This window comes from Hermetia illucens, chromosome 1 (assembly GCF_905115235.1).
Source record: "Hermetia illucens chromosome 1, iHerIll2.2.curated.20191125, whole genome shotgun sequence".
Taxonomy (NCBI): domain Eukaryota; kingdom Metazoa; phylum Arthropoda; class Insecta; order Diptera; family Stratiomyidae; genus Hermetia; species Hermetia illucens.
In genome coordinates, this window is record NC_051849.1 from 77904454 (window position 1) to 77928838 (window position 24385).

Sequence of the window (24385 nt, forward strand, 5' to 3'; positions counted from 1 at the left end):
ATGCTCATCCTGCCGAGACAAAGAGGGAAATCTCATTGCCGACAGAATGGGCATATTAGAGCGATGGGTTGAGTACTTTGATGAACTACTGAACAACCGAGTTGGAGGTCCCGCCAACTGAAGACGGCGGACAAATACTGCCACCACTAAGTTTAGGAGAAACAGTCCGTGCAATTCATCGGCTAAAAAATCATAAGTCGCCAGAAGCCGATGGAATTACAGCCGAATTGGTTAAATATGGAGGCGACCAGTTACACCAAGTGGTTCATCAACTTGTGATCAAGGTATTGGACAGCGAATCAATGCCTGACGATTGGCAACGAGGCATTATCTGTCTCATACATAAAAAGGGAGATATCACACAGTGCAGCAATTATAGAGGTATCATGTTGCTGAGTAACATCTATAAGATATTCTCCACTATCTTGCTAGGCGGGATAGCCCCATACGCCCGGAACATCATTGGCCCATACCAAAGAGGCGTCACTCCAGGCAAATCAGCAACAGATCAGATTTTCTGTCTGCGGCAAGCGATGGAAAAACTGTTGGAATATGGACAACAGTTGCACCATCTGTTCATCGACTTTAAAGCCGCCTATGATAGCATAGCCAGGGTAAAACTGTACACGGCCGTGGGAGAATTCGGTATCCCAACGAAATTGATAAGACTGACTAGGCTGACCCTGACCAATGTGCGAGGCCAGATAAAAGCAGCAGGATAACTCTCAAGACCATTCGACATCAACAGGGGTCTACGACAAGGGGATACCCTATCATGCGTCCTCTTTAACCTGGCCCTCGAGAAAGTGATCCGTGATGCTGAGGTAAATGCAAGAGGTACGATCCTCTTCAAGTCCACCCAACTACTGGCCTATGCTGACGATATCGGCATCATGGGAAGAACGACCTGAGACTTACAAACTGCCTTCATCCAGATCGAGCAAGCGGCAATTGGTGCGAGATCTTGGGCTGCACATCAATGAAGGCAAGACAAAATATATGGTGGCAACGTCAGCACCGAAGACGAATCAACCAACAACATCAAACCGCACTGGTCAAACACTAAGAAGAATAAAGGTAGGAGAATACAACTTTGAGATCGTTGACAATTTCTCCTATCTAGGGTCGAAAATCACAACCGATAACAGCTACGATGATGAAATCCGCGCACAGTTGTTGTCAGCCAACAGAGCCTATTTTAGCTTACAAAGACTGTTCCGCTCGAAACGTCTCACCACAGGGTCAAAGTTCTTACTGTACAAGACTATGATCTTGCCAGTCCTCATGTATTCCTTGGAAACTTGGGTTCTTAGAAAGAAAAATTGCGAACTCTTGGCCGCGTTCGAGAGAAGAATCCTCCGAAGAATTGTTGGCCCCCTACATGAGGATGGACGATTCCGTAGCCTACACAATGACGAAATCTATGAGCGATACCATGACCGTCCGGTTGTGGAAAAACTCCGGCTTAATAGGTTACGGTGGGCGGGGCACTTAATCCGTATGGACGAGGATGATCCCACCCGGAAAGTCTATAAGAGCAGTATCTGTGGTAGAAAAAGAAGACGAGGCAGACCCTGCCTGGATGGAGCGATGGCGTAGGTCAGGACGCCAGACAGCTTTTAGGGATATCGAATTGGTGGACCTCAGCGCAAAACCGGGATGTCTGGAGTTCCTTATTAAGGCAGGCCTAGACCGGATACCGGTTGTTGCGCCGTTGATGATGATGATGATAAGGTATAACATAAAGCGTAACCTAACTTATTGCTAAAAAGATTATGTGAAAAAATATATACCTGTCATTTTGGAGGAAAAGTCGAAAAAAACCTCCACTCGTTAAGCATATATAAAAACAGGGAGGGATTGGGAGGGAAAAGGGACTGAGGTAGGATGGGTGGCATGCAGGAGAGGGATGGGACTTAACAGCTGGGAGGGGCGCTAGTGATGGGTATGTGTAGAAGACTACTCTACCTAGGGGATCGAACAGACGGTTCTGTGACTGGAGGGATAAGAGAATTTGGGGGAACCGATGAGTCCGAAGAAGGTTATCTTCCACGATCTCGATCTGCATGGCTTTGGAGACAACAGGATTGGGATGGGATTGACACTTGACCAGGAAGTTGAGGGCATGACGGGCAAGGAATTCATCGATGCGTGGGGTTTGACAGGACTCGTAGAGGATCTGGTTGGAAATATACTTGGAGCGGTCTTCGTTTTTAAAGATGTTGGCTCAGTGGCGAAAGATCCTGCGTTCCTTGAGGCGGTGTCGCTCCATTTGGGATGGGGACCAATCAGACCAGAAAATGAGGAGTGGGCGGATCAGCTGCTTATAACAAAACAGCTTGACCCTTTTTGACGTCGGGATATTGTATTTAAGGATAGGATACAACGACCTGAAGGCACCAGTTGCACGGCCTAGTGCCTTCGTTTTATGAGGCGCTTCACCACGGGAGATGTCTTTGGTGGCCGTGTATATGATAAGGTCATCCGCGTATTGGAGGGTCCGGATGGGACACGGGTGTGGGGTTGGTTTGGGGATGTCTGCGGTGAACAGGGAGAAAAGGGTTGCAGACAGGACTGAACCCTGAGAAATGCCGGCGGGGCAGGTACGGGACGAGAACAGATGCTGCTGGATGTCGGCTGAGGATTTCCGCCCATCTACAAAGCTAAGAATTAGCTTACAGAGGTGCGGATGGAAATTGAGTATTTCGGAAAGCTTGTACGTGAGTCTGTATTGCCATACGGAGTCGAAAGCTTTTCTTAGGTCGAGGAGACAGGCTATGGTGGGTGTCCTTTGATTGATACCTAGGAGGATATCAGTCTTGAGGACAAGCAGTGCGTGGTCAACAGAATGTTTAGTTCGGTTGGCGAATTGAAACTCTGCTAGAGTGTTATTGCAAGTACAGTGCTCGTCTATGAGGGATTTGATGACCTGCTCGAAAATTTTGGTTGAGGAAGATAGTATGCGCATGTAATCCGAAAGTTTGACTCATTTTATACTCCCCACGAACCGCAAGCCGTTATCAGAAGAATTATATTCAATATAAAGTACCCTTTAATTAACTTCATGGGGTTACTACAGAGATATATTATCTCCTTGTTGATTGTTTGTGGTAAGTCTAACTGGTGTAATGCCGCCGTCACTTATACTATCAATCAAGGTACATTAAAAGTTTTTTGAATCCGCGGTGTAACAGCGACTTCTAAGTAAGTCCGCGTGCCCAAAATTTAGGAATATATCTTATAGCAATTGACTTATCGACTAAGTTTCTGCACCGACACATAATTGAAGACTGAATTTTGCGAACTCCTACTTACTAAACAGTTTACAAAATTTGAAAAACGCTTGTAAAGGAGTAGCGCGCTATATAAAGTTGGGAAAATAAAAAGAGTTAATTAACTACTCAGATTATTAGCAATTGAATCATTCTGTAAATCCTAGAAATTTGGTCAAAAAATATAACGGTGGGATAACGTACATCACAGTTGTAATTACGAAATTTGCCAGCGCACCTACAACGGTTTAGGAAAATTGACTATTCAGTCTAAGATAGGTAGACTTACATATGAAGTTCATCGAATTGATCAAGCCCTAGGTTAAATGACCCATGCACTTACCTTCAAATTCAATATTTGTATATTCATGTACAATAATCATTAATGGAAAAGGATTGATACGCTTAGCTTAATTATACTAAATTCACCTGAAAGTGGATAAGTTTCACTTCGATATTAAGTAATTGAAAACATATTGCGATATCCAAAATATGCGGCTTCGATTTCTCGGTCAAAAAACCCTTTTCCATCTAAACGATTCCACGAGTATCCCCCTTAAATTTATTAACCCGTAGCGAGGACCAACAACAATTTGTCAGAACACTTAATATTTCACTGCTGAGTATTTTCGCCAGTTTTAATAAATCGGTTTCATAGAGGATTACTTCCATAATATTTAAATGTAATGTTCTTGCGTGGATCCGGACGCGATTCGTATGGAGATTTCAGATCCAAGAATTTGATTAAAGACCACCTTCAACCGTTTTTCTTAACTCACCTATGCATCACATTAAACGGCTTCGAGAGCATGATGCACGATGCTGTAAACGCTCGCTGGGCAGGTCATGAAAAATGACGCTTTACTGGAAAATGCCTTTCATTATAAATTGACGATATTTGTTATGAGAGTTTTTATGGCAATGCACCTTTATTGCTGTCAGAGGGGCGACATTAATACTGGAATCAATGTTATGAAATAGTTTCATTGCGTTTTTGTCCGAAGGTGTATCACCCGATTTAAATTATTGTAAATGTTACATAAATGAATGGCTTTATATACACAGCTATAGATGGAAGGAGGGGATTTCTCCATAATGTCTTTTTACTGCAATTTTAAACTCGAACTATTCTGTTATTATGAAATAGGTGCTGACTATCTAAAAGAAGGCAAACTATAGTCTAGAATATGTTGCATGCAATGCTTTACCAGGCAATAAAGTTGCTGTTTAATGTTTGGTCTCTTTCAGAATGACACAAGGACAGGCTCAGTTGAGGCAGGCTCTTGATCCTGGCATTGAACACAAACTCCCCTCTCCCCTCATAAGGATGTGTGAGAGTGGTCCACCGAGCCTCCGATCCTTTTTCGCTCCATCGCGCCTTCAACGTGACAATATTCGCAGCCTCCTCAGCAGGTCACCAATCGGAACACAATCCTGACACTTCATCCACCCATATCAGCGGCCCCGGGCTAAAAGTGGCGTCCCCACCTAAACAGCTTGTTATCTCCGGGCTAGCGTTCGCAACTTCTACGACGATGTACTGGAGTACACAAAGAGTAAAGTTGATATACTTTCTCTTCTGTCCTGCGTCAAACTAACAAAAGACAACAACACCGACCGGGTGATTGCGTCTTTCTATCGTCCGTCTGTTTTATCAGAATGTTAGGAGTTTAAAAACCAATCTGGGGGCTTTCAATTTATCTGCGCTGGCTCAGCAACACCATGCCATTCGTATCTCCGAAAGCTGGCTGGACAATACCATATTAAACTCCAAGCTCCCCGAAGGGTATTCCACTTTCCACTGTGACAGTGCCGGGATACATCTCGGGAAATCCACCGGCGATGGAGTCCTAAATGCAATAAAAGATACACTCCCCGTTGAATTCATCTTCTCATCCTCTGGCTTTCCTGTTGACTATGTTGCTCTTCGTGTCCCCGCCCAACTTCCTCCCGTTCATTATATCTTGTTTATACCTCCCCTGTGCTTGCCCTTCTCAACTGTATGGAGAATTGTTTGATAGTTTGTCTGAACTTCTTGCTGTCAGAATCCCTTCGCTCCCTTTCTCCCTTTGCGGAGATTTTAACCTCCTATGCTCCACTGGCCTAATCATTTTAGCCTTCCAATTCCTTCCAACGACCTCTTCCATTCTTCCCTTCTACTTTCTTCCTTTCTGAACACTTGCTCTGCCCTGAATTTCAATACCATCAAAAACTCCTTGGGTCACACTCTCGATCTCTTCCTTTCCAACCTCCCCGAGCCTTACACATACCCGTATGTTAAAACATGCTCAACACTCCACGCTTGAATTTGAAGCGGAGCTCCTTCATTAAAACTCCAAAACCGAGCGTAAATCTATTAAGTTCAACTTCCGCGAGGCCAATTTTAACGGTCTCAACTCAGCTTTAGCGTCTTCCAACTGGGTACATATATTAAGCAACTCAACATGTGATTAAGTTCTAAGCTCTTGATTTCCTCTTCTGTTATGTCCCTTTTTCCCCTGCTTACCTCCGTTTGTACCAAACTTGGTTCTCAACGAAGATTCTTAATAACGTTCGTTTGAAACATGCACTGCGGTAGAAATTTCGGGCTTCTAAGAATGACGCCGACCTTTAAGGCCATGCGCTCTAATCGCTTGCCCGCGGTAACTTGAAACCCTTTTGGTCTCACACTCGCAATTCTCGTAATCCCACTCAATCTCTCCCTTCTTCTATCAGTTTTGCTAACCCCACTGCCAACTCCCCACAATAATCATGCGACATTCTCTGCATTTACTTCTCTTCCGTATTTTCTCCCTCGACGCATCCACCCTCTACGCCTCTTCTAACTGCAGACTGTTCCGAATCTCTCGCTATTCCTCTCCTTACACCTTCCTTGGTTGAGTTCCTCATTGGTAATCTTGACCCCAATGTCGGACCTTGCCCCGATGGGTCTCTAAACTCTCATTACTCAACTTCCCCCTCTCAATCATTTCCTGGCTTTTCTTCTATCTCTCATGCCGTTCCTGCAAAATTTCTTTTCATGGTTACTCATCTTGTTTCTTATCTGCTTCCTCTGGCGTTCCCCAAGACTCTATACTTGGCCCCCCTACTCTTCCGGTTTTCTATCAATGACCTCGCCTCCATACTCACCCGTGTTTGCTTCACGCAGATGACCTTTAATTATTTGCCACTATTTCGTCTCCGCTGGACTGTGCTCTCTTGCAGTCCAACCTTGATAATTTGGTCCGTTGGTGTTCAGTCAACAAGCTAATACTGAATGTCAGCAAATGCGACTGGATGTGCTATTCGCTTAAACCCTCCCTAAAATCATTTTCCTATTCTCTAACCCCTTTCACTACTGACCTCCTTCCAAGACCTGGATGTAATATTCGACAATAGAACTTGCAAAATGTCTGGTTTTATCCTAACCTCCTCCGACTTTACCTCAATTCAGCCCTCCTTAACACTCTGAAACTTCCTTGAATATTGCTGTGTAGTCTGGTCCCCCTTCCGCATCCGTGAGTGTCGCGCTCTTGAAATTGTACAACGCAAATTCATCCGGATCCTCTTTTACAAATAGAACCTTCCACGGGTTGACTATCCGTCACGACTCTGTACCCTCAATCTCCCCTCCCTGCAGCAACGCCGCATATTCCTTGATATGTGTACTTAAACTCTGCGATTGTCTGATGAACTACTCTGCCAACTCGGATATTACTTTTCGCACCGCCTTTCATAACACGTAGTGCGGTCATTTTTGAGGTACCTTTCGTGGAACTCGAGATTTACTTTCACTCCCCTTTCACATCCCGAGGCTATGACGGTCCTACAATGCACTTGGGTCCTTTGACTGTGTTTCCTTCTCTAGTTTTAAGCGTAAGGTAAGCCATTTACTTGCTCCTTCCTCTGTGGACAGTATGTAATAAGGAATTTGTTTTCTGTATGTTGTCTTTATTAAATAAATAAATAAAGTTGCTGTTTAATATTTGGTCTCTTTCACAATGGCACAATGACAGGCTCAGTTGAACCAGGCTCTTGATCAAACTTCTCTCAGAAGGATGTGTGAGTATATATCAAACCATGCGTGTAGATAATCACGAACGTCGTTTAAGAGCCTTCATTTTTTTTAGAATCAGATCCACACTTATTGAGCAACTTCACGCTTGTCCACATTGTTTTATGTGACCCACCGTTAGCTCAGCTAGAATGCGAGCGCAAGTTGCTGCGTGAAGTTGCTCAATAAGTGTGGATCTGATTCTAAAAAAAATGAAGGCTGACAGTATCGTCCAGCTAAATATTCGGATGGACGTTAAAAATTACATAATGGAGGCAGTGGAACTAATGCACCTTATTATAAAACAGTGAAGCCGCTGGAAGATTATCGAGAAGGAATTAAGTCACACAGTCCCTAGCTGCGCAAAACAGTATCTCAGGACAGGAAAAACAATGGGGATTGCGCGAGAAAGTAACCAAATGGACCAAGCAACATAAAAAATAAGCGAATATACACCAACAATGGCTTAAGTGGGTGTCGCAACAGCTGCACCGAAAGGAAAAATAAATCACAAATCATGGTCTAGAGGCCCTCCTCATATTTATGGAATTTGAATCTAGGATTGGTGTATCAAAACCGATTTGTTTCTCTGTCGGTATTCATGAAGGAAACGCCCTTTCACCATTCCTCTTTGTTCTTGTTCTTGTGGGGTCGTTATTTTCGTGAGCAAATAATAATCGCTCGGAGCTAAATTTTGACTATATGCACGGCGATTTAGTATTCCAAACAAGTTTTTGAATTATCGTGCAAAGTAGCTCAGCTTTGAATAATTTTCTTTGTCTTTTTTCTTTGCAGCATAATGGCTCATACAGTAAACCCAAATTTAATCTTGCCTTCTCTGTTCTTGGTTCAAAAATTCAATGAACTCGCAGCTGTTTCTGATTTTACGATGACCCTAAACATGCCAGGATGATTATGCAGGTTACTCCATTTCAATAAGCTGCCTCTTCATCTAACTAGCTCCCCTCCAATATTTTTTTTCAAAAATTTCTGCTATTGACAGCTCTCACGGGACGCCCCTCTTGGGATCGTCCTCCAGTGATTCGGTTTTCCTTGAATAAACAGATGACATATCTTCCCAGTGGATTTAAGAGTTTTTCCTTGCTTGATAAAGACGTTAATCGCGGCGTGAAACTCAATTTGCATTGTGTGTGAACTTTTCTACCGAATCGACTTGTCTGATCGACGAGCAATCCACAATTTTCACACAGCCTCGTGTTTATCCTAGAATTTATCTGCCTCTATCCCTTCATTTCCGCAAACGGTCTGACCCCTCTCGTAGAAGATATGATCGCTGCATAGTTTCACTGATTTTGCATGGCCGTAGGGATACTTGTGAAGAGGTCCATGAAGAACTTCGCCGACTCCAGCGTCAGTTTTTTTAAAAGAAAGCTTCATTTTTAAGGTTTTGTGTAAGACATCGGTATGCTGTCGGTCTGTCTGTCTATCACACCCATTTTTCTCGGAAATGGTTATACCGATTGGCAACAAATTATCTTATCTATTTTAAGGAGAGTCTACCTACAAGCAATATATATATGCATATATGTATGGTTGCTATTCACCCTTTGATGGAGTATAGCACGTCAACTACACATACGTGCCATCGTTCGCAGTTACCTGGAATGCCCTTTTGCTCCCCCGGGTCTGATACGACACAGACAGGTATTGAAGAAAGCTTAGAGCTTTTGGGTAACAGTGGAGTTCACTTTCCATGTGCTGCTCCCATATAGCAACACAGAAAGAACACTAACTCAAAGCAGTCTCAACTTGATCTTAGTGCTGAGATAACTGCATTTCTGGATTTTAGACACCGGATTTAGAAACCATGCTTCCTAGATATACGGATGATCGACGCTTTCGATGCTCTGCCCATTCATGTAGATACGACACAGACAGGTAGTGCGGCAGACTGACTGGCTTTGTTGGTGTTTAACTTCAGAGGAACTTTACTTGCCTCTCTTTCCAAATCCAGAACTATTTCGCCAAGGTCCATGACCCGATGAGAGAGCAGACAGATATCTGAGTGTAGTCGAGATGTTTAAGGGAAGTTATCATCGTCCATTCAATGAAGAACGTCACCTATAACAAAAAAAATAATATCGGTGACAGGATGCAACCCTAGCGGATTCTGCTTTGGACCTTAAAATCCTCAGAGATTTTACCACGATGCAACACGTGACATTTTCCGCTATCATATGTCGCTCTGGTAATAGCTATTAGTTTCTCCGGAATGCTTTTCGATGGAAAACGTCAGGTTTGAATATGAATAACTCGAAAACTACTACTATTTTTTGTTTGGAATCGCCCATTTAATCGATGTGATTAATTCGAAAAAAAATTTCCACTCCTCCGGGGAGGCACGCATCGGCGCTATATAACTGCTTCTGATTTCACCCTCTACCCCCACTCCAAATTTCATGTCAATCAATCTTGATTGAAAGAATTCGGAGGTTGAAAGCTTTAATGACTGGACTAATAATGCACAGTCGTGTTCATGCATCGCTAATCAGCAATGTCATCCATTCGCTGATAGCGGAGTGGACCCACGCCCGTAGCGGACTCGATACACAGTGTATCCTCGATTTGTAAGCAGGGTCCATTTGGGGCAATTCTCGTTCAGTAGGGTGCGGATGATATAGTGTGTAATGGCGACTGAATTTTTTGAATATTTTTTCCATGCCCAATATGGTTATATTAAGCAAATATAACCGTCAGTTTTTTTCATTTCTTCTTCGCTACCGAGGGTAATCAATTAATTAGGTTCCGCTGTCAACGTGTTAATTAAGGATTATGAAGTATTGTAGATGTATTTTGAATCCATTCTGTATTCATCGATCAATTACAGGAAATATAACTTAGATTCTTTTTCCTGGCTCAAAAAGTAAGAAGCGTCCCTAGCTGAACTTATTGGAATCGTAGTAAATCATGATCTTCTTCCGTCGTTTTCCAATACCTGAAAACGAAAACAGTTCACACCTGCATTATTAACGCACATCCGCTGCATAAAATGCCCATTTGAAACCATTTCCTCGTTGCAAGGCAATTTGCACACAAATAGTCTCATTTGCCCAAAATACTCGCTCGATACTGATCTTATCATACGACTATGTTGAAACGAGCCTTGCAACCCAAGCGGAAGATGAAAAGTCATTTTCTACACAATTGACATGAAGCTTATCTGAAGAAGTGTATCTTGTGCATGGAGAAAGAGTTCACAGCGAATTTGTTTGTGATTGGACATGAACTCTGCTACTTAAAACGAAATGCGATCAATGATCAACAGGGGCCGGATCGAAGGGCTCACGGTGTACTGTGCATGTTGCCCCTGTGATGTGAAAATGAGGCAACCAAATCGAAAACGAGGCACCTTTTTTCCAGACGTGAACATATTCACCGGGAAAATGCAACACAAGCCAATTGGAGCCAACAGCGCGGTCTGTGCAACTTCTGAAAAGGTGCAATGAGCATAATTTTCTGATTTACACCTTTTCTGATTGAATCGTGTTCGAATGCGAATGTGAATCGTTTTGTTACATTGAGAAGAGAAATAAAAAGGAGCCTACGATAGAAAATCAAATCGCATCCAGTAACGTGCTGATTTCAAAAGGCTGGGGAGAGATAATGTGCTTGGTATGGTGGAAGTATGTACGGCCTACATTCTTCGCTGTATATTCAAAGTCGTCCAACCGTTCTATAAATACTTGCAAAATCGTCAAATCGACTTAAGCTAAAGATATAAAGGAAGTTTCATAACTATATATCCATCAACAGATGCCCATTCTAATTCCATGCCATTAACAAATTACGCAGAAGGTATAGTCCCATAAAAATTACAATTGCACCTGACTACTACCCGGAAACAATATAGTGCTCCGCAATGTACATGAATGTTTCAGTCTTACTACATCAAGCTCAGCTGTAGGATCACTTCTACTGTTGACTTATTGCTGAAGATATATTGCAGAATTTGCAGGAGTGCCTTGTACACAACCTGCATACCCTTTGTGTACACATCATTAAAGCAGCCATCTTCGTGATGGCTGCTCTTTCCCTGCCTGATAACTATTATTATCTGTGGCTTTCGAGATGAATCAACTTCTTTATTGGTTTTCTTAAATTGCCAACCTTCGCACTATATCTTACATGATCATCACTGAGGGATCGAAATCCAATATTGAAATCATCGTCGAATCGATCGACATGACAACAACATCATCAGTTTTTGCGGTTATATTTTCTTACAAATTTTCATTTTGCTAAAATCACGTGCTGTGTGTCCGTAAGAATCATTACTGCAAGGAAAATCACGTATTATCATACATAACTAGTGAATATTATCTACACTCCTCAATATTACGAGCTGGAAAATATGAGCCTCTCTCCACGCTTGCATGATGAAAAATTTGGTGCGATTGTAATTACAAAGTTAAAATAAAACGGTATTCAGGGATGCAAATTTACTAATCTAACTATTTGACAATTTCGAATGAAATGGACAGTAACAATAGTAAGCGCAACATCTATGCAACATGGAAGATCACTTAGATCTGAATTAACAAAATAGTCAACCACTGCATAAACCTACTCAGCCAGAAGAAGACGAGCACAAACAATGAGTGGAATATCATCACACTACGAACAGAAAGTTATATTTGCAATAAAGGAGTACATTTGCGTGCATTAGGGACCAGTAAGATGCAAGATATTATTGAAATCTACTCTGATCGTAATTTTGATTAAAATGAGAAAGTCTCGCTCAGACGAATCGATTGGTTGTTTCACGATTTAAAACACCAACATTTCAAAATATTTAATGTCACGCTGTTTCTCTATATTCGATTATCTATATTTTGTGGTTTAGCAGTTCGCAATAACAATATGAAAAATAGAAATAATATGAATGCATATTAGTCCCGGTCGTCGTCGTGGTTGAAAAGTATGCTTTGTTGATATTAATTCAGTATTAATTTTAGTATTGTAATAAGAGTATAAGAGAAATTGCATTTAATTTACAACACATTAACCATTTGACTTGAAAATGATTGTACTTTTGGCTTCATATTAATCAGTTTGAAAGCGTAGATATTGGGATTCGGAGCCAAGTCCTGGTCTGGCAAATTCATTTCGACTATAAAAAGGACCGTCTTGTCAGTAAATACAGTTAGACTCTCTCTAATTGACTCTGGCTTTGGCAGCACAGCATTGTGGAGTCACAATTTGTTTTTTTAGTATTCTAAGACTAAGATTTTATTTGCTACAGAAGTTACCTCTTCGAAGTAAGATTGGGGATCAAGCACCTGACATCTATGGATACGGTTTTTTGCTTTGTGTACAAAGATCTCATCCTGTGCACAAAGTTCAATATGTCTTAGTTTGTATATTTTTTTTTTTTTGGGATCGTACATACCTGAAAACTGAACTTAAGATGCAATCAAAAATTCTAAACTCACATGAAAACATCACACTTCGTGCTAATTGAAAGTTGCCAGGCTGTCGGTTCTTATTGTATGTATAAACTGTCAATCAGTGGCTAAGTACACAGACCAAAGCAAGTGTGTCATTCCGTTTCCAGGTAAAGCCAGGTCAAACACCTCCTAGGCAATGTGGTTTCCGAAACGACCGAATTGCACACACGAGTCTGGAATTTTACTCGTAAACCTTTAAGCTCTAGGTTACCTTAGAATCGATAATGGTCCATTCATAGTATAATAATTTTCAAGGACTGCAATACAATATTTTTCATACTCGGTATTTGGTATGTCCATCAGAGCAGCCTTCGATTCTTCCATTACCTCCTCTCAAGCAGTAAAACACGTTTCCGGTAGGTAGAGGAAAAAACTTAATTTTTTAAGGTTTTGTGTAAACACAGAGACGGTTATAGCGATTGACACCAAATTTGGTAGAAAGGTGGGAACTGTGAACGCTCATACATCCAGTGAATTATATCCTTTTACATTGAATTTAAGGGTGGTTCCCCACTCATGCAAAAGGGGGGTGTACAATTTTTTTCCATTAAATATAGTCTTGTGGGGTATCAAATTAAAGGGTTAGTTCTTTTCGAAACCGGTGTTAGTTCTGACAGTTGTTAGAAAGGTGGGGAGTACGGGGGATTGAAAGGGAGCCATTCTCAGAAACTACGCAACCCAAAAATCTGAAAAAAATCAAGAGGCTGCCAATATATGGCGCCTGGGCTCCGAAATACCTTCCATACCATCCATGTAATTAGCTGAAAACCCCCCTTAAATTCATCCTAGTAGCACGGAATTTTGCAGTGATGTAGGCTATAATGTATAGCATGATGATACCAAGCTTGGTGGAAATCGCACTATTAGTGACAAAGTTATAACACGTCAAATTTGTTGCTTCTTTGAAAATTGAAGACTATGAATGTCAATATCACCCGAAACTGGATACTCTCACATAATATATGCATATATTACGTGCTGCGTACTAAGAGCTTCCGGTTTCCCGACTTGTCTTTTATTTTCCGTTAATTTGAAAATTGTTAAGTTTTAAGAAATTAAGAAGAGTAAGGGATCGCAGTTCAGCTGTACAACATTCGTTTGCTTATGTGCGACCGCATAAAGATCGCTACAATGCCGCGTGTTGTTCGCAGTCCGATTATTCAGTGAGACAAATAAAAAAAGCACAATCAAAACTCTAAAACTGACTGTGTTCAGAGCAGCCTTGTCTCCTAAATGAGTGAAAATGGATAATCTAGAGATTTTCGATATCGTCATCGTGTCGAATGTGCATCGGCAAACTGGTCCAATTGGGGAGAGACGTCTCTCACTTTTTGGGTCCATGGAACCCTCGTTTTAGCAATTCCGCAGAAATAAAAACTCACGGTTTCATCTGTGGTCCAAAAAAAGGGTCCATGGTCCATAGTTGTAAATTGTTATCTAGCGAATCCAATCCGCCATGAAGTTTTTGCGGACTCGGGACCCCTCTATACATACTTATACACACTCATGTTATTTGCGAATTTATATAAGAGAGCGATTAACACCTCGAAACCACTTCAATTACGCTGCTCCCAGGGGAGATGATGAAATGCCTCTGCCATGGCGAAAACCGCAAGTCATCTTTCTTCTTTGTGAAAACTTGCGTGCTTAACTCAAAAATGGAGATCTGTGGTCCAAAAAAAGTGGGAGTAAATTGTTCTCCAATGGGTTCGCTCCGATATTAAGCGAATGCGGATTCGCTACTCCTCTCTAAACTTCTCATGTAAGGGTTTCTCCCTTACATTTACTGGCTCATTTGTTTACTAACACTTCGGGATCACGAAACAAAATAATAATAATCGCTGGTGAAACAATCCATATGGGATCAGGGCCTTGAAGTGTGTTAGAGCACTTTATTCCAGACCGTAACGGTACACTACAGTACACTGTAGGAAGCAAAGTGGCGAGCATTGCGCCCGAGATTATTACCCATTCACGGCTGAGTCGACTGGTATGCGACGTCAAATCACAATACAAATCCTACTGCTACCAATGAGATTTGAACCGCGATCTTCCGTACGAGTCTTGTGCTCTAACGACTAAGCTATCCGAACACGGAACAAAAGCTCGGTAAAAATACGAAAAGCCAAAAGCGAATAAATTAAGAGATATTTTGGAAAATGAAATTATAGTCTTCTTTCGATGTAAAAAAGCGAAAAGCAGTCGGTTGAGAATAATCGATTTTCAAAGAAACAAATACGCTAAGCTTAAAGTCCCCCTGGAAAAACTAAACTCGCATGAAAGGACCGAGCTGCTTGAGCGCGAAACTCTCAATCTCGTTATTCCGGTTTCAAATCCTAGTTCGTCATGGATGTTGCACAACGTTATGTGTGATGATAATGAAACTGAAGCAAAGTCTCATTGAAAATCATTATATTTAAAAAGTGTATATATATATATATTTTGTTTTTTCCCTACGAATGTTCTCAACAATACCATGCTAAAATTTCGGAAATATTCAGGCATTATTGTTATAGTTATGCTCGATTAATGCGAGGCCGTTCCGTGGATACGTAGTCCCGTGTAAAGCTTCGGCCTTCGGAATACTCTGTGTAATGATTTAGACGAATTGGGCATTGATAAAAAAAATCCTGCGTGGCTCAGGTCAACCCATAGGGGAGAGCTATCCCAAAAACCTAAATATTTGGCGATATCGGTCGTGAAGGTTACAAATATTGAAGCTCCACTGAAATGTTCCGTCGACTACCGCTTACACGCCTCTTTGCTAGCCAGACTCGGGAGTGGCGGGAGGGGAGCTTTTGAACACTTCACACTTTACAAAAATTCGTATGCTTAAACGTATGCTTGGATCGACCCCGGAACCTCCGAAACAAGCAACTATAAACATATTGCGCGAACCTAATGGAAGATGACACGCCAACTATGGCTGGAAAAAAGTAATGGATCCGTTAAACTTCAGGTCCGGGTGCCGCAATTGACGGGAAAATACGCATCCTCCATCAATGCTTCTCCGGCCTCAGATATTCATGAGGCGTGGCCTTTGGAGTTCTCTCACTGTCTTGAAACCTTCGGGCCATTATATTGGAAGATGCCCCTTTATTATTAATGTGAGTTGCGTGGATTAGAAAGGAGTAGGGGAAGGAGAAAGTAAGTCTTAGAATTTACACTGAAGCAACAACTTTGACCCATTATAACTTTGTTAATGATACTGCGATTTCCACCAAACTTGGTTGGATCACGCTTTATATTACAGCCTATATGCAAAATTTCTTGAATCTAGGATGAACCTAAGGGGGGTTTTCAAGTAATTATTAAAACTTATAGTAATATGTTATTATTAACTTTATTTGAACAGATATCGGTATGGATAGTATTTCGGAGCCTAGACATCGTATAGTGACAGCTTCGTTATTTTTTTGTTTTTCAGATTTTTCGGTTGGGTAGGTTCTGTAACGATTTCGGAGAAAAGTGTGTGTAATAAACAGACAGACAGTAAATAAGTCGAGAAATCGGAAGCTGGACGCTTCAGGTATGAAAGGTTTTGTGTATTTCTTTTATAAAGCCATTTGAATGTGCATTTGTCCCATTAGAACCTAGCAGGTAATATGTGCATATATTATGTGAGAATATCCACTTTCGCGTGATAATGACATTCAGTCTTAAATTTGCACAGAAACGGCAACTTTGACCTGTTATAACTTTGTTAGTAATAGTTCGATTTCCACGAAACTTGGTAGGATCATGTTCTATACCAAGTTTCATGATTCTAGGATAAACTTAAGGGGGGTTTGCAGTCAATTACTAAAAATTATAGTGACATACTATTATTAACTTTATTTGAACAGATATCTGTATATATACGACTCTATTTGGTGAAAAAAAATTTACACCCCCTTTTTGCATGTATGGGGACGACGTGGCTTAGTAAATAATTTTGAATTTTATTGTTTCAGACCATTCATTGCTTCACGTTTACTATACTGTTTTTGAATGGCTGTGAGAATATCGAATTTTTGTAGAAAATAATAATATTAATTAATATTAATTATTATAAGAAAATATTTTGAGGGTGTATTTATTGAATTATATCAATATCTACTTCCTGGACCTTGTAATAAAATCTGGTTTTGGATGTATAAAAGCTAGAAACCCCCTTAAAGAAATAGTAATACGAATATCCTATAGTAAAGCTAATTTCATGTATTGTCGAGCTTCGTTTCTGAATTTTCTTCTTTCTCCAACATAACGAAGAACGTTATGTAATTGAAAAGAAAAAGAAATGAAGTTAATTTGAATTAATTTTGTAAACATTTTATTTGACTTCATCTATCTTACGTTTTTTCCGAAATAGTTTACAGCTCAGATACGAAATGATCGCCTAATGTTAAGTTCTATTTAATTGATTCAATTTCCGGAGGACTGATTGAAAAATTATATGTATAATATGAGGAAAAGAGGTTGATCCTGTTCCCAAAATTCTGAAGAATTGAAAATGAACTTGAAATGTAAGTTCAGAATACGAGTATCTTAGGAGAATACTAAGGCAATGTCCGGTCTGGCTGACTAAATATTCTGCATTAGACAGATATTGTGGACTTTCTTCAAATATATGATACTATTGATCTTAACTCTCTCGACAAGCTGAAAGCCCTATCGTATGTAATTTTTTGTGTTATATTTCTTATATTCTTCAATATATTTAAGCTGGATTGGAATTTGAATATTAAGGCAACAACAACGTCAAAAATCCGAAAAAAAACATTTTGAAATTCCGATAAATTGAATGATATTATATCAAAATAGTCTCAAATCCAGCACCTCTGAGGATCGTTAAGTCGTGGTCGACTTTTGCTCAAAAGAATGGGGTCTAAGCACACCTTCATTACTTGGCTGCTCACATAATCAGCTTAGTCTTAACTCAGCATATCATGTTCATGAACCGTGATAATGTAGGCTTCTGTTTTGCATCTATTGTGTCGAACTACATGTTCGCTTTCCAGGAGAGTGTGTTTTATAACCGAAAGGATGGTCTTCATGATATGTGGCTTTTTTAACAATAGTTTCTCATCGAATGCTGGTTGGCGATTATCAGGGAAGATTTTAACGTGGAAAGTTCAGTTTTCAATGTCCATCAAGTATGACTTTAAACCTGCATACGGCAGAATAAGTCACTCGGCACTTCCAATTTGAAATTTCAGCAAAACTGATTAGAGTCGTCCGAATAAGTCAGTCAAACGCTAGTAAGTAGTAGTAGACTCCGGATTAATTCCTCTTGTTGAAATCTATTCAGGGGCTACTCCATGCTGATGCTGATATCTTTCAAAAACCTTTGAAGGGTTGATGGTGCTAGATAAATTCCATTCTATGTGGTATCCATTGAAATCTTTCTTTTGTTTTAGAGGACAACCTATCCTGGACCCGTGTGTAATTTTTGACGATAATGATTCCAATTTTGTTTCATCTAACGTACCTCTGCAGACTTTAATTTAATGAAACCCACCTCGCCAGACTCCGTTAAATAAAGTTCACATATTGCATTGCAATTTGGCCTCCCTTGTTTTGTTAATTAGTTTTTTCTCTCTTTGAGAGCAATATGTAATGGGGACTCTATATAATGTTTTGAATTAATCAATAACAGTAATTTCCATTCCCTGCAACTTTCCTGTTTCCATGGGAGATTCCATTTAGAAGAAAAGTTCATCCGACTTCTCGGTCTCGATTAGTACTTTCCAAAACTGGTATTAGTTTTGTCGTAAATTGCAAGGTATTCGAGTGAGGAGTCAAACTGTAAGCACTTAAAGTCAGATAGGACTCATTTTCGGAAACTACCCAACCCAAAAATCCGAAAAAAAATCAGGATGGATGAAATCTAGATTAGATTAGATGAAATCTAGGCCTCAAAATATGTCCCATTTCGATATCTGCTCAAATAAACTTACTAATAGTATATTGTAAATTTTTAGAAATTTACTGAAAAACCCCCCTTAAATTCATCCTAGGACTTCCAAATTTCCAGTAAAGAGGACAATATTTCGTATACACGTGCCAAATTTCATGGAAATCTGGCCATTAACGCCAAAGTTGTAGCAGTTCAAAGCAATTTCGCGCGAATTAACTGCTTCCAGAGCCATGCAAATAAGATGCTGACGTCATAATTAACGGGAATAATTGACGTTCGCTTCGCTACTTCTCTGCAGCTCTTTTTAAAGTTTTGTATAGAACACTTATGTGAAATATAAGCCTTGAGAGATGTCCCATTCCGATATCTGCTCAAATAAACTTACTAATAGTATGTTACCAACTTTTAGAAATTGACTGAAAAACTCCCCTTAAGTTAAGATGGCGTCATAATTAGCGAGAATAATTAACATTCGAATGAAATATTAAAACTCGCATTTATGTAGAATCTACTTCTCCCAAGTCCTTTTTAAGGTTTTGTTTGCAAAACCATACATGTAAAAGGGGGGGTGTAAAATTTTTTTTGCCGAATATAGTCATGTGCGATATCAAATGAAAGGTCTCGATTAGTACTTTTCGAAGCCGGTCTTAGTTTTGAGATTTGTTAGAAAGGCGGGGAGTGGAAGGGTGTGATGATTTCTTTAACGAACCCATTCTCAGAAACTACTCAACCGAAAAATCTGAAAAAAATCACGAAGCTGCGTCTATATGGTGCCGAGGCCTCAAAATATTCTCCATATCGATATCTGTTCAAATTAAGTTAATAATAGTATATTACCATATTTTTGGGGAAATTAAATAAAATCGCCTCCCAGAGTTATAAAAGTTGGTAGTATTATAAAATATAATAAGAAGCATATTATCCCCAAGCTTGATCAAAATCATACTATTAGTAACAAAGTTACAGTAGCTCAAAGTTCACTTTACCGTGTAAATTTACTGCAACTGAATATGAATATCACACTAAAGTGAGTAGTCAGATATGATAACTGCATATACATAACGGACTACGTACAAATGGGATAGTTCTACACTCAAATATACTGACAGAAAAAGCAAACAAAACCTTTCATAACTGAAGCGCCCAGCTTCCGGTTTCTCGAATTATTTAAAATAGAGCTTTTGTTCGGTTACTGCAGAAACAGTAAATATCTAAGAAACAAGTCGGGAAACCGGAAGCTTGACACTTCAGGTATAAACGGTTTTGTGTTTCCCTGTGTGAGGAGCATAACGTAGTTCTCCATTGGCTTATAGCATTGACCCGAGATATTGAAATCGTTCAGTTCTGGGCAGGTTACTGCCATTGCCAGAACTGAGCGATTTAAGTATCTCGAAGGGCAGGTTACTGTCATTGCCAGAACTCAGCGATTTAAATATCTCGAGTCAACGCTATCAGCCAATGAAGAGCTGCGTAATGAAATTGTTTCACGCATTAATGCAACCTGGATGAAGTGGCATTCCCCAACTGGTGTTCTTTGTGATCGACGTATCAGCGCACGTCCCAAATCTAAAATTTACTGCAATGTCGTCCGTCTGCCACTCTCTATAGTTCTGAGTGTTGGCCGACTATAAAATATAATGAACGGCGTCTTGCGGTAATGGGGACGAAGATGTTGCATTGCACTGGTGGCGTGACACGTTTTGATTACATCTGAAATGAGAATATCCGCGATCGATGTGGGTTTGCATCGATCATGGGAAAACTGCAGGAGAAGCGTTTTCGATGTTTTCATTACCCTCTATTTTCTAGAAAGCGATTTAAATAAATCATTTGATGGAAAGCCCTGTGTTGATAATGGTCAACCTCATACGCTTCACGCTCTGAGTTTAATATTATTAGCGAATGAAAACAATTTAACCAACATCAAATATAAAACAAGTCGGATTACCGGAAGCTCGCGCTTCGGGTATAAAGGTTTTGTGTTCATCTTATGTAAGAAATTTCAACGTACATTTCTCTATCCGTATATAGCTACAAATCCAACATAATCCTTTATATTTTTCCAAACTACGAGACATACGTACATTACGCTCACCCTAAAAAAACAAACTGCCTATTTCCGTATACTGTACACATATGCACGTATATCAATTGATCGTACTCATATTTCCGATTTACTTCTTATATCTGTCTGAATTAGGCACCTCCCGCAAAGTTCATTAGCACGCATATACTATATACCTACATTCACACATGTCTGGTTGGAGTAATTGATATTCACATACAAATGATTAAAAAACTAAAACAAAATAATTCTTTCCGACCCCATCCATAACAACTCATATCGTTGTGGTATTGACGAAATGATATGTGATGATGACGTCATGCGGGTTGTAGAGTGCACGAAATTCACAAAAAATGGTAAAGTTTTACCCCCTATAACTTTGTAAGTAATAATTGGATTTTCTTCAAACTTGACCAAACTATGTACTATGTTCTTCATTATATGCATGCCAAATTTTGTACTTCTGGGATGAACATAAAGGGGGTGCCGGGCAAATTTCTAAAATGTGGAAATATACTATTATTAACTTTATTTGTGCAGATATCGGAACCGGATATATTTTGAGGCCTAGATTTCGTAGAGATGCACCACTGTGATTTTTTTCAGATTTTTCGGTTGGATAGGTTCTGAGAACGAGACCTGTTACACTTTTTGGGGGTCATACTTTGAGCCCTCACTCCCCTATGTTTTACCCAATATCAAATATTGAACCAGTTTCGAAAAGTACTAATTGAGACCTTTCATTTGATACCCCACATGGCTACATTTTGTGGAAAAAAAATTTGCACCCTCCATTCACATGTATGGGGAGCTCCCCCTTAGACTTAACACAAGATGGCGCCACTTACTGCATGTAAAGGGAACACCAGATTACATACTCTCACCAATTTTCGTGATAATCGGTCTAGCCGTTTCCGAATAAATCGGGTGTGACAGACAGACAGACAGACACCGTCTCGATTCTAATAAGGTTTTGTTTCACACAAAACCTTAAAAAGGGCTAGGAAGAATTAGATTCTTCTTGAATGGAATTTTAATATTTCACTGGGATTTCAGTTATTCTCGTTATTTATGACGTCAGCATCTTATTTGTATGGCTTAGGATGCTGTTAATTAGCACGAAATTGATGAGTTTGAACTGCTATAACTTTCCCACTAATAGTTGGATTTTCATGGCATGTGTATGCACGAGGCTGTCCTCTATGCCGGTGCAAAATTTAGTACACTTAGCATGAATTTAAGGGGAGTTTTTTAATCTATTTCTGAAAGTTGGTAATATACTATTAGTAAATTTTTTGAGCAGATACGGAAATGGGACATCTCTCGAAGATTAGATTTCACATAAGTGTTTTACACAAAATCTTAAAAAGGGTTGCAGATAAATAGATTCTTCATAAATGCAACTTTAATATTTCACGTGAATGTCAATTATTCCGGGTAATTATGACGTCAGCATCTGATTTGCATGGCTTTGGAAGCAGTAAATTCGCGCGAAAGTGCTAAGTTTAAACTGCTATAACTTTGGCGTTAATTACCTGATTTCCATGAAATTTAGCACATATATACAAAATATTGTTTCCTATGCGGGTACAAAATTCGGAAGTCCTAGGATAAATCTAAGGGGGGTTTTCCAGTAAATTTCTAAAAAGTAGTAATATACTATTAGTAAGTTTATTTCAGCAGATATCGGAATGGGGCACCACTTTGATTTTTTTCGGATTTTTGGGTTGAGTAGTTTCCGAAAATGAGTCCTGTCTCACTTCAAATGCGTGCATTTTGACTTCTTACTCACGCACTTTTCAATTTATGCCAAAACTAATGTCAGTTTCGAGACCTTTCATTTGATACCCTACACAACTATATCCGGTGAAAAAAAATTTTGAATCCCCCCTTTGCATGTATGGGGAGCCCCCCTTTAAACTCCACCTAAATTTATGCTACTCGCTGTATGCGTGGGATTTCATAGTTCCCATCTGTCCATCAAATTTCGTTCGGATCGGTTTAGCCGTTTTGGAGAAAAATGCGTGTGACAGACAGACAGACAGACATTGAATCGATTTTAATAAGGTTTTGTTTTACACAAAACCTTAAAAAGAAAGAAAAACAGATTTAATCTATGCAGCTTGCGTACTCAACTCCAAATTAAACGTAACTAAGCCATATGGTGCGATAGCCGAGGAGGTTAAGCGTCAGCCTCTCGATCTGGTTACCCCGAATTCGAATCTCGACCACTGCTGCTGTAAGCATATTGCTCGCAACGCGATTAGGTATATCAGAAGAGACTGTATGAATGCTCTATACTCCACAAAGTAGTAAATAAGTCAAGTAGGCACTGCTCGGTTTCAACCTTGGATTGTTTCATCACATAGCAAATGAAGGAGCAAGTGTGAACTAAATTACTGAGCTGAATTATCATTTATTTTTTTTTAAATCTTTTCTTGCAGCTGTAATAAAATAGCTTACACCACTAATTCTACTTTCACTTTTAATCTTCCAATCGTACCGTAGAGTCCACTGCTCCCTGACTTTCCCATCGCCTTCATTATAAATCAGCCGAAATAGCGCCAATACATTTCCCAATAGCGCACCATCCCATAAGAACGAAGCAACAATAAAAAAGTGTCAACACATTTATGCAATATGATAACATCTGCATAAGTTCCACACATTTTGACCATAAACGTAAATTTTGTGCATAAATAAAACACGAAAATCCATTGAATCTGCTCTAAACAATTGCGATTGTGTATGAAACTCTTTACCAAAAAGACTTCTAAATGTGATCACGAGAAGGTGCAAAAGAGATTTAGATATTCCGTAAAGTTACTACAATGATCATACCATAAACTGAATTCGCCACCTTAACACTTGTCCAGGATATCCTAGTTGAGGCTACGTCTACGTCTGATGAGACTGTTATTTGGAATTAGAAACAAATTTGTTGAGGGCAGCTTTCATATAACCTTACATGGTAGAATTTCAGACTTAAAAGACTATGAGGATCAGATGTCGCATTATGACGAATTGTAACACGAGTCGCAAACCTCAACTCTCATTTACCTCGGGAATTTATCGACCACCTAAATGAGATACTATTTCGAATTCCGATCGATTATCTCTGTGATGTCTAGTACATGTTTCTAGGACGTTTTTGATTTAGAAAATTAACTAAATAATCCCCCAAAGTACTTTATTTCGAAAATTGACAGCTCCCGATGTACACGGTCCCTAATTCGATCAGTTAGGGAAAATTCACAGCTGCTAATAGCGACCACCTTCTTCACACACTAGGTGACCACATCATCATCAAAAGCGCGCACACGCACCAATGGTTGGTACCAAACGTCTGCAAACTGCATCTGTAAACGACTTCAAGATGCAATTAAATTTTCCATTAGGAAGGTGGAGTGAATCTTTATGTGATTTTATACGGTCACCACATGCCTCGTCATTCGTACGGAGTGGACAAATACTGGACACGCTTGGTTAGATCACTCTCGTGTTCACATGCGTTCAATTTAATTTTCCTTTCCAATATGGGCAAATATTTACAGGGCGGCTTTGGCAGCATATAAAGTTCGTTAAATATTTTAACGTCTGTAAATGGCTAAGAAAATGCGTAGAATTATGCATGCTCCGCCGTAAAAT

General features: G+C 39.8%; 1 protein-coding gene across 2 annotated transcripts in view; it reads left to right on the top strand.

The window, feature by feature from the left end:
* LOC119660021 (protein N-terminal asparagine amidohydrolase) overlaps positions 1-24385 on the top strand; it is a 179768-nt gene that overhangs the window by 13857 nt on the left and 141526 nt on the right. Inside the window, exon 2 of one of the 2 annotated variants that reach the window (XM_038068561.1) lies at positions 16201-16213. The exons of the other annotated variant lie outside the window; for it this stretch is intronic. The gene's annotated coding sequence lies outside the window, so the exon portion shown is untranslated. The remainder of the gene's footprint in view (positions 1-16200; positions 16214-24385) is intronic. 2 annotated transcript variants of the gene reach the window in all.